Here is a 12,294-nt window from a genome sequence, read left to right as displayed (position 1 = left end):
CAGTTTCTCCATAAATAAACTCCCAGCACACGACTTGCCGACACGTGTTTCGTCTTACAAAAGACTTTTTCAAGGCTGGAAATATCAAAATATACACAAATAAATACACTATCCACATATATATATACATTTACACAAGACAACATAAATATCTACATATGTACACGTAAAATGGTCGATACACATAGTGACTATTGAAGAATATATACACAACATATAATACAAGATAAACCACAAAACACATCTAACGAGGTCACATTTTCACTCAAGAATGGACATAGTTGTTACTATACCATATTGTGTGACGAAGACACACTTGTACTTATTCGAAGAAATGTTACCATTGTGAGGGTACAGTACTGCACAAAGCAACAACCTACTTGAATATATTCCTGCTTTTCTGTAAGGTATGAATTATCATTCAGTTTAGTGCTTTTATGTAATGAAGAAGGCTTCATGCATATTGATATTTCGATTTCTTACTGTTAAAAAAAAAAAGGTTTTCACTGAACGTAAATGAAAGTTTAGGGGGACTTTACTACCAACTGTTTTGTTTAAAAATGTTTAGACACTACATAAGCTGATACAAAGTATTATGACATTTATACCAGGGATTCAAGACTGAGGGACATACAGAGCCGTATTCACCTTTCCTTGCTTTTGATTTTAACAAAATCATGAAAGTATGGTCTTAATGCGTATTCTTGAGTGTATCTATTCATGGTGAAAGGTTTGAAACTTAAAAACAACCATGCTGTGTGTCACAGGATAGATTGTTGCCTAAAAGTAATAGCCCAATGGTTTCCCCGTCTCATATTGGTATGTTGACTAAGTATGTGCTGGCAGAGGGTCTGGACGGACAATATCCAGGAAAGTTCCAGGTAATGTATCACCAGGCCATCCACAAACCGGGTTACCGTCCCTAGTACAATGTACCACACTGCTAAAATACTCACATCTACTCTCCCGTGCACTATCCACAACACCTTGAACATGTGAAGGGCCCCGCAAAAATTATAAAAAATAGCCATTTTTGTTATCGAAGCCACGCAACCCCTGGACTCATCCACCTCTCCATATGCACCTACCATGTGGTGCGCTTCACTGTATGGGGTGGGAGCAATGTATTTTATTAGTTTCCTATATAGCGCACCTAAAAGCAGAAGACGGTGACCGTGCGTTTAACAGAGAAGACAAACTAGTAGTTAATACACAATAACAAGTTGCAAACAGCGGAGAAAATCAACGGCAGGTGAGGTTGTAATGGGAAACGGACGAAAAACAGGTGCGAAGCTGAGAGGGGTGAATGTCACGACTAGCCAGGGGATAACGGTCTCTCGCGGGCCTCCCAGAGGCTGTGGGGCATTGTATTCCATCTCCTACTTCTGTTGTCACTGTGCCTTCTCCAGGTTGCTGGAATGCCGCTGCTGGGGGCGACGACGGCGCCCGTGTACCAGGTGAACCTTCCTCGGCCAGGGCCGGTCTGTCGAAGAGCCCCGTCACCAAGGCAACGGCACTGGCCGCTGTACGTTTGTCCCCGTAAACTACCACTTCAACAGCAGCCGCCCGCGTGAAGGTGGGGCGTTCACATCCGGGGTGGATGAATCCTGCTCCCTGCCTGGGCGGTGGCTCGACGATCACTTCCGGTGTGGCTGTGTCATCTTTTCCGGGCTGGTCATTCTCGCTCCTAGCCAATGACAGGCTTCACGGGGCGGTGCAGCCAGCCTTTCCTTACTCCACCCCTACGGTGCCAGTCTGCGCGAACCAGCTTTCCAATTGGTGTTCTTTGCCTTCGATTTTCAAGTTCTTTCGGAGTCGATAGCAAAGCAGAAGTAATCGGATGCTTAAAGATTTTCTTTCGGGAGGCGAAAGGAGGTAAGTCTTCACGCTTGGGAGGTTGCCGCCCCAGTCGGAAAGGTTATTGTATATGTAGGACACTTTGGCAAGGCTTGGCACTTAGGGAGGGTAGATGGCAGCTCACCTTTCTCAGCGTTGGGACTTGAGCAGGCACGGCACTTTGCTAGGGCAGGTGGGAGGGCACTATAAGTGCACGGTAGAGGTCTTTGGAAGAGATGAAAAGTTGTCTTAATTAAACGGAAGGGGGTGTACTTTGGGAGTGCTTTTTGGGCGGGAAGATGGAAGGGAACTTTAGAAGTACAGAACATATGGGATTAGGTGGAAATGGTTATTAGGGGATGATAGTGCACAGGGCTCTGGCTCTGTGGGGCAGTTGGGACTTGTATGGTCTAAGTAATGGTCCATGTCGGCAACCGGTATGTTGCAACAGCCGTGCAGGTGTGGTACGGTACATGGAGAGAGAAACGCAGTGTGCTTTTGTGGTACACATTGCACAGTAGTGGATTTAGTAGCATTGCCTCGGTAATTTGTATGGAACATGGTTGTAGCAAGGAAGGTGTAAATCATTCTACACAGTGGGTGGGACACTGCCCGGATTGTGGCTTGGGTTGTCTGAAAAAATTATACATCTTGAGAATTGTTCCGTCCGTGGAAAAGAGACAAACCCACTAGAGTAGCCCATCCGATGTCCTCACTTCAGAAGTGTCCGAAAAGGTGAATGTGGGTCACTTTCGCCTCGCACCCCTAATATTATGCGCTCCCGCACCCTAAAATAGGCATTTTCCAAGATTATTTTCTTGTAATGTAAAAATAAGCCTTTACCTTCCTGGAAATCTCGCTGGCGTGTCATGTGCCCTCTATCCTAATTTCACTTTGTTTGACCATGCTCATCTCTTGAACAAAAATGCATTTTCTTCGCAAATAGGTGCATCCTCAAAACATTCCCCTTTCGTAAACCAGTCTCTAATTCTTAACAAAAGTTGACTTCAGCCCGATTTGACGACGTTGTCCTTTTGATTATTCTACGCGTTGACCAAACAGAACGTATTGTGTGTCCTCCTTGATTTAAACACTGTCTTCACGCGTATAGTGTAACATAGTAGGAGTCGACCACAGCGAATGTGCGTACCGGTAAACTGAGTCTGTACCATGATCTTGTGTGTGCTGGCAGATCTGACGGTGATTTGGCAGCACACTGCCGTAGTTTAGGCGCAGGACACGCTCCGCACTGGGCAGAGGGAGAGGTGAGTTAGCATTCTGCATGAACTTGAGAGACTGGGTTGTACTTGACAGGAATGCGCTCTGTCAGGCAGCAAACGTGGATCCAGAATTGAGCAGAGTAGTGGGATGGGCCGCTGGGCGCACTAGGAAGCGGTCCAAGTGAAACTGGCTTGATGTCTGGGGGAGGGAGCGGTCAGGATCGCCCTCTGCGTTCTGACTCATACGGCTGCAGCTGTTTCAGTGGATTTCCATTCGACTTCGCAGTGCTTTGACCATCTGAAGTAGTACGTGGATTAGCAGGGACACCGGCACTCCAAGCGAAGAAAAGAAGTTCAACTGAACACTTTTTGACCTTGACATTTCCTGAAGCCAACATGTGTTAAATAGTCTCTATGATTTTTGTTGGTAATATGTTCACTTTTCCTGCTTGTTTTCTGATTCAAACTTTTGCCCCTTTTTGCGATTTGGAAGTCATCGAAAGGTTATATAGAGCAAATTCTAAACCTCCAAATAGAAACGTCTGCTTTTATTACATTAACTTTAATTGTTTACAATTTAACCCTTTTACTGCTTCTTTGTGATCAGGTGTATTTAGAAAAGTAAGGACTATGGTTAACTTTACATTTAGTTTACATTTAGATATCTGAATTAATCCAGTTCCAAATTCATATGCCTTACCCATGACATTCCTATTTTACCACATAAAGCATGACACCATACATCTTATAGCCGTCTGTTCGGCCCAGTGATGCCTCCTTCACCTCCTATTACCTTACTTGTGCTTTATTATAGGGGTGTATGTTGGGTCCCTCCTTCTCTCTCCCATCTTCACCCCTCATCACTGCCTTCTACTTCCAGCATGATGATGGTTTCACTTCTACATTAAAACCGGTTTCCTTGTGTTTATTCATTTCTCATCTATCTGTCTGTAGTAACCAAGGGTGTGCATCCCAAAGTTTCCGACAAGTGAACATGTTCGTCTTTCTTAACCTATCCTTTGTTTTGTGTAAAAGGCAGTTTTGGTTCACTCTCCAAGGTGTTATTGTAACTGGGAAAAAGAGACAGTGAGCACTTTGTGTGTACTGGAGTCAGGTGATATTAGGCAGTGAACTGTATTCGTTCTCTTATATCTTGCATTCCTTAAATGCTTGTTTGTTTTATACCACAATTTCAAATTCTAAAGATAGTTATAACTGTTGTCTACCATTTCAAGCTATTGAGTCTCTAAGGTAGATTACGTTTTTGAACTGTGAGCCCATTGAATTAACTTAGGTTAAAACATTTTTGGAGGGTGAAAAGGGTATGCTGGGCAGATGGGCCCCATTTAAGTCTGTAGGGACTTATGTTTTGTCAATGCCCTTGTGAGATAACACCCTCCAAATGAGTGTGAGTTGGGAAGCAGGATATTAATTGTCTCCAAGTCGTCTGCTTGACGACAGGCCCGGCTCCAGAAATTTCTATTTGGGTGGGCCAAGGGTACATTCGGGTGGGCCACCACCGTCCCAATTTTTCGCTTAGGGAGGTAGTCTACAAGCCATAGATTACATCATATCTACTTGCCAACAGTCACTAGGATACAAGATTGCTTCTCTGTGCATACAGAACATGTGGAGAGTTATTTATTGGTGCCCCCACCACTGACCTCTTTCTCTGTCGATACCTCTACTACAACCTTCCAACAGTGCACTTCATCTCCTCATAGCCTCTCCCCCTCATGACCTCCTCATCGGACTCCCTCACTACCACCCTCCACCAGTGCCCTTCACCTCTCTGTATCTCCCACCCTCCCCCCATGATCTCATCCTCAGATTCCCTCATTGCCACCTTCCACAAGTGCCCTTCATTTCTCCAAAACCCCTCTCCCTCATGATCTCATCCTCAGATTCCCTCACTGCCACCCTCCACCAGTGCCCCCCATCTCTCCGTAGCCCAGCCCCCCATCGCCTCCTCCTTGGATTCCCTCACTGCCACCCTCTAACAGTGCCCCTCATCACTCCATAGCCTCTTCCCTTGATGACCTCCTCCTCGGATTCCCTAATTGCCATCCTCCAACTGTGTCATCTCTCCGATGCCACTCTCTCATATTAGATTTCATTTGTTGTATATTGCTACTCATAGTGTAGGGTGTCACAGTACTTTACATCATGCACACATTATGCACAGAAAATGAATTATAAAAGTATGTAAATCAGCCTATAGGGAATGTCACATATACCAATGAGGATTACAAGGTGTAGGAATCGCATGTCATCCATACTGGTGGTCAGTATGTTTTAAGAGGGTTTGGTCTGGAAAAGCACAAACGCAGGATTGAAAGCATACCCCAGTATTTTGTGGGGTTGGCTTTTCTGATTAAAATGTATATCTGCCAAAACAAACTCTTTTTAGCAACATTAGAGTAATGAAAGAGTAGGGAAATTCTAACTATATTGAAACACACAAAAATAAATTCTAAGTATATGATTCAGGTTTGTATTCAGTTCTTTGATGTCAGTTTATAGATCACTGTCCTATTTTATGATTGCACCGTCTGTATTGCAAGTAACCCATTGAGCTATCCATATAAAATACAGTTTATGTGCTTTTAAAAATTATGAACAGACAAAATATTGCTTTTTAGTGGTTGGGTCTTGCATCCATCATGATAATGATACAACAATATAAATTAAAAATACGCAGCATACACGAAGTATGTGTCTTGCTGGGCCCTCACAGACTTTTAGCATATTAACTAATATACACACATTCTCGAAGCATACACAAAGTACATATCTAGGTGGGCCTTTGCAGATTTTAAAAAACACGAAGCAATAGCCACACATTTTTTGACCTGCTCTGTTCATACTCTGTGCCACAGCCAGATCTGATAAACAGCTGAAGGCGTCAGCCTTACGTCACGGTGAGGGCCAAGATTCATGTTTGGGTGGGCCAGGCTCATGTTTGGGTGGGCCTGGCCCACCCGGCCCACCCTCTAGAACCGGGCCTGCTTGACGATGTATTCTGGTACAAAAGTTAACTATAAAATACTCAAGTATTATGATATTATGTGAGTATAATGAAAGCAAAGAAGCAAATTCCATCTGAACAAAGCTGCCACTCAACATTGTTCTATGTTATCTACTATAAACACTTTTTGAAAAAGAAACACACGTATTTCTACTTATCTTTGTTTTGATGTGACTTGCTAATAGTAACTTGGTGAGAGTTGAATTTGAAAAGGCGTATTAACATTGTTTTAATTATCAATTGATTGTGTGGGGGAAATCTGTAAGGAATGAAGCTATGCTTAACATAGGGTACCTGTGTGCGCAAGGTTATTCATGTCTACATCTTTAGTAGGTTGGTGCATGTATACTATGTCTTGAATTAAGCTGATTTGTAAATTGGGCCGTGGCAGAGTGAAGCTCTGCTCCTTCTATTGCATGACACCAGTTTCTTTCAGCCATCTTATATGTACTGCACTATACCCAGTAGCTGCTGTGGCCTTTAAATATTTTTTTGACTGATATTGCTCAGCCATCAACACAGTTCATAGGGGATTACACCACTACAGAGGTGTATGGATTATTTAAAGCTTAAACACCAATGTAGTCACCTATTAGCAGCTTTAGGGCTGAAGGATACTTATTAAATTGGAGATGGATCTTAAGGCTCATAGAATGCACCTTTATGGCACCTGTGAACCAGTAGATGTCGTAAGCCCAAAAGGAACCAAAATTGCTTGCCATTTTCATAAACTCTGCAGTCTGTGAACTTCTGACCATTCCAAAATGTGAATGACCCTCAAGTGAAGGAAGAACATCTGTTGGACGATAGATTTTGGCAGCACTTAACTTAAGTGTCTTTTCTGTACTGTTTTAGCGGGATCTAAGAAGTACTTTCCTTTAGCACTTTTCTATTTGTTTCCTTTAGCTGTTTGTATAATCTACTGGTGCAGGAATCCCAAGTGCACTAAAACTGGGAAACTCAGCATAGTAAAATAAAAATAAAAAATCACGACTCTCATGTTCAACATTCTCCTTTTGGTTATATCCAAATGCCTCTCCTTCCTCTTTTAGTTTAACATGCATGCGTTTGAGTGATACTGAAACTCGTGCTGTTTTTCATGAGCCTGTATATACAGACTAGGTTGGAGACAGTTAGAAACAACCTGATGTTCTTGAGTTTGTTTGCATTCACTGTTGCCTGAGCTTTAGCAGTGATATGTATTACTTGTCCTTTTCTTGTGGTTCTTCAGTTTGATATGCTTATTGTGTAGTCTGATATAGGCAAGATCATCTGTAGGAAGAGCGTCTGATCCTCTCTATGTGATCTGTTGGCTGTGCACCATACCACATTGCCTCATCACCAGTCAACCTGCCTTCCTCCTGCACATACTGTATTTCGTCATTATTTCTTTTCTGGTAAACTGACTAAGCAGAATATTCTAAATGAATGGGGTAAGAGACTGGCTCTGATTTAACAAGAACGCTAGGAGTTATTAAATTATTGAGGAAAAGCAGCTGGAGTCGGATAGTAAGGTATAACATGAATATGGGATTAGACTGTTGGGTGCAGAAATTTCTTTAGGAGGGTTTTGAAACTAAGTTAGGATGGGTCATTTTTAATGTTAAGAGAAAAGCCATTCCACACTCTGGAAGGATTTGTGATGCATGGACTTATTCCCGAAATCTGAAGAGGAAAGAGATCTTCTGTTAATGCAACTAAGATAATGGGGAAAAAAAAACAATTGATAGACAGAATGCAGAACAATGTCATACATTCACCCCAGTACAGAGATCTGGGCCTAAATCCATCGTTTTTTTGCTCACCATGCCATTCCAGTTTGGACCCAGCCATATGCAAATCAGTCTTGACCCTGCGCCCAATGGGTAAAAGTCCAGCCCGAACTGCCAGGCCAGGTCCTCCCTGGACTGGAAACCAGCATCCTAGGACCGGTTGCCCACACTAAGATAATAGGAGCACCCAGAATTTGTTTTTATGAGATGTATTGGAGTTTGAAGGTTCAGAGCTTTACATGTGAGGCAGGTATGCAGCATACCTAAATTAGCGAGCACGTGGCACTCCAACTTTAATGCATTTTGGTAAAATGGATGTGGTTTTCTGGCAGAGCAAGACCAAATGAAATGGTACATGGCAAACTCTCACAATATTATAATAATCTAGTAATCCTCATTAACTAGCTGGAAATATTGAGGTCTAACTGTAAACAAATGTCTACGCCGAGTACAGATCTTATTCCTGAAATGACCATTTGATATATTAACAATGGTAAGACACCAGCTAGTGGGAGAAAGGGATTTAAGTCAAGCTTCTACTTATTAACCTCCCGCACCTAACAGAAAGGAAAACGAAAGGCAACTTCACCTCTTTAGTGATACTGCATGTACATGTCCAAAGGCAACCCACTTTTTGGTTTGTCTACCCAAATGTTTACTTAGTTACAATGTCTATTCCAACTTTTTGTAAGTGTGCTCTACCCTACTACTTTGCTAGACCATTAAAGTGTTGGAGTAAAAGTAAAGGGTAATGTATATGAAGTAATGGCGTTGACCCAAGCGAACCTATAGCAACCCCGTTGTTGTGGCATTATAATACAATATCAGTCTTGCCAGCCAAGTGGCTGAGGAATGTCCCGGTTCAATGCTCTCTGACTAGTTAGGAAAGTACACCAGTGTTTGCGGTATGAATGCATCCCAAAGAGACAATTTGCAAAATCCAGGCAGGAATGAATCTCCTTCAGGACAAACAGCTACTTTCGGGCAATGAGGAAGACCACTGCGTTTTTGGCTGTGTCTACCCTGTTAAAAATTAAAGAAAAGGCTTCAGAGTTCAATTTTCACAGTCTAAAATTCTGAGCCTGTTGGAGCATTGTAGGATCCATTGTTGGTCTGACAGTGGTATATGATCACAAACACTGGTAGTGTGTTTGTAGAGCTGTGGCTTTAATTAGCAGTGCAGTTTCTCAAAGGGCAAAGCTTTGGCCCATAGTATCAGAGTGAACCCAGATAAGTGATGGTGTGGCACTGTGCAACAATCGATGCAGCAGAGTGCAGGCGCAGTGGATGAGTTTCAAGAAAAAGAATCACACGATACGCTGACAATTATTCAGTGACATGTGGCTTGGTGTGATTTTCGGCATGGTCTGATACCACAAGCTCCTGCTTTGACTGGAGCTCTCCATTACAGCCACCGGCCAATCACTGGAGAGCTCGTGGACAGCTTACACTCTCTTTACAAAAAACCGCCTATGCAAGGGCAGGTGCATCATAGCTCTGGAACGAGTAGTTTCATTGTTTTACTTCTTTGGAATTCAGAAAAACATTCATTTCTTGTACAGCCAGGATAGGAGGACTCAGACACGCGTTGTAGTTTATTAACAATAAAATAGCAAAGCACTTTACCCCCTCGTTTTACTGTGTTTCTACGGTGTTTAACACATTTCTCTATTTAGCTACTTGTATATTTTCGTAGGATAGCTGAACATTATTCTGGGTTTCAGACCCAAAGCAAGGACAGATACATTTGAGAAAATCCCCAGATACCAAATTTACTGTAATAGAAGAGGCTTAGGAGAGACCAGCTTTCAGGTAGTTGTGTTTTTAGATCTGGGTTAACAATGCAGCTGTCAGACTTTTTGATTACATTGTACTTTGAGTTAGGTTTGGGGCCAACCAGGGCACACGTCCTAAGAAAACTAGTGGTGGACTAATTATCATATGTTATTAAAAATGGCGTCACTGGAAGTGTTATGTTTATTTGTGTAGTCATATAATGACCCTGAGAGGGCATACGCTGATGTCACATTAAGTAATGACATGCCTCATAATATTCGTCCCTTAAAATTGAATGACATTTATTTATAAAAACAAGTTACAATGATTAAACCGAAATGTAAAAAGGCACATTTTGGTTGGTTTTACTTTTTATGAATCATGTAGGTTTCCAGACCTCGATTTGCAATTGAGCTTATAAATGGATGAAAAGATGACTCGAATTAAACAGTTATGTGGAACTTGGTATAACCTCTTTAAACTTCATTAAGAGTAAACAAAATGTGTAGGTTTTTTTTAAACCGTAAAACATGGTGTTAGTGCATGATTGTTTTCTGCTGTTCTTTATCCAACATAAAAGCTTGCACATTTGAAGACGATAAGGCCATAGAAGGGTTAATGTTGTGAAGTTCACTGTGACTCCTGGATAAGAACTTCAAAGATCACCTTGAATGAGGCTCTCTCACAATCGGATATTGGCAGTGGGAAGGAGGAGGCTTAAATACACCCTATGGCCAAGTTACAAGCATACAGTATTTGTAGATCGAAACCGCTGCCGTGCTGGGGCACAAAGTGACACTTCAGCCTCGAAGGGGAACCGAGTCTCCTCTCTAGAAATAATGGGGAGACTCGTCCACCGGTATCCGCCCCCGACTGAGGCTCACTTGTAACACTGGGAGAGCCAGACACATGAAAAGAAAGGCCACCTGGGAGGAGAGCAGGATTACTTTACTTGTAAAGCATTTTCTCCTGCTTTAATTGATATGGAAACAAAATGAGGACAACTTCAATCTATATGTTTTTTCGTTTCTTTGGCTTTAATGTGTCTACACTGAGTGTGTTTGCACGTTCAACCCAAACCAGTTTGCTTTACCAATGCAAGCATATATTATATAGTTAAGTGGCAGTAGTTGGAGAATATGAAACCACCCTGAAGTTACTGTCTCCGAGGCTTTCACGTGACTGGCAGTGCTTTAGGGGGAGGATAAAGACTTTGGAATGAAAATGTAATGCCAATCTTGGAGGCTTCCTGGATGTGTTTAAGCAGAAGTAGTTTATTTTGTGTTGGCACATGATCTCTGATCGCAGCCTTGTTTTTGTTGCTTAGCTACACTAGCTTCACTTCTCTGAAAAGACGACTGAATTTTCTTTTTTTTCTTTTTTTTCTACATAGGTTTCGCGTTTTCGGTTTTACAGGAACTTAGTCTTGTGGTTTCTGTAGAACCCATTTTCTTAAAGCTGCCTCGCCACATAACTGCTCTTCATGGGCTCCTATAGGTGCTAATGACGACAGTCTCCGTGCCTGTCACATTTGTGGCCACCAGCGCAGACTGCAGTTTTTTGCTGTGGGTGTGCGACTGAAACATGTTTGAACCCGTTGGTTCAAAAGTGTGTTTGAAAGTAGGGAATGCTTCTCGGTCTCTCCAAAATATTACCATGAAGTGCCTTGATGTATTGAGCTTCATCTCCTCTTTGTTTGCATGCTGAACCCATAGTTTCATTATCGGCGCAGGATGATCCCCACCCGCACCAAAGTAGAAAAGGCATGCATAAATAAATACACAACACAACTTTTTTGTTTGGTGAAAATATGGCTGTGGGTTTATTCCATACAACAGTATGCAAATTATGGTGGGTTATCTTACGGGCGATCCAAGGGCAGGTAGCCATACTAACCTATGCTACCCTGCCCGCCTGATGAGCCAAGCACTGTGGAAACCCAATCAGCGCTACCCTTATAGGGGTGATACCCTTACTGGATCACGTGACACATTGGTCCCTTATTACTCACACCCCTTCCAGGGCAGAGCGTAGCAAGGCAAGCCCTCGGTTGTTCAGGCCACAACCGCCCGAAGGATTAACGGGGCGCCAACTTCATTGTTCCAGGACCCTCCCATGAGGCTCCTGGGATTTGGATCTTGCACCCTTGTTGTGCTCTTGCAGCGGTATCCTTCTGCACCCAAACTGCTTCCAGATCGTCCTGTAACTCCGCCTGCAACGACAAAGAAAACATTACAACATCCTCATACTTCCCTTGCCTGCCACATGCCGGGTAAGGTGGGAGACGGCATGTCGGGCAGCAAAGAGGCCCAACAATGGCGGGGGGAGGCCTAAATACCCCTCCCCATCCCCCGGCGCACCGGACATGACGTGTCCAGCGTGCCCTGTAAGGGGACTCCTCCTGGAGTTTCGCAGAAGCGAGTGGGGAGGCGCCTAAATGCCACTAAGGGTCGCCGCCCTCTGAGGTGGCCCCCTGCGGGGTCCGTGGGCAGTCGCAGTCCCCGTTTCGAAACCACCACCCTGTGAGATGTCGCGAAACATTTGCAGAGTTGTTGAGCTGTGCATGGATACTTTTATTTGAGAGAACTTGAGAATGCGTTTTGGGATCAGAAGTTGAGCAGGTTGCGTTTTTCAATCTGGTATTTCCATGCTTTAGTGGCAG

At 43.2% G+C, this 12,294-nt stretch overlaps 1 protein-coding gene across 3 annotated transcripts in view; it reads left to right on the top strand.

The window, feature by feature from the left end:
* The first annotated feature begins 1,699 nt into the window (after nucleotides 1-1,699).
* PACSIN2 (protein kinase C and casein kinase substrate in neurons 2) overlaps nucleotides 1,700-12,294 on the top strand; it is a 524,922-nt gene continuing 514,327 nt past the window's right edge. The window contains exon 1 of one of the 3 annotated variants that reach the window (XM_086922160.1): nucleotides 1,700-1,875. The gene's annotated coding sequence lies outside the window, so the exon portion shown is untranslated. The remainder of the gene's footprint in view (nucleotides 1,876-12,294) is intronic. The other 2 variants (XM_086922135.1, XM_086922175.1) reach the window with 2 other exon arrangements.

This window comes from Lissotriton vulgaris, chromosome 1_1, assembly GCF_964263255.1.
Source record: "Lissotriton vulgaris chromosome 1_1, aLisVul1.2, whole genome shotgun sequence".
NCBI classification, from domain to species: domain Eukaryota; kingdom Metazoa; phylum Chordata; class Amphibia; order Caudata; family Salamandridae; genus Lissotriton; species Lissotriton vulgaris.
This window is presented reverse-complemented; position numbering and strand designations above follow the sequence as displayed.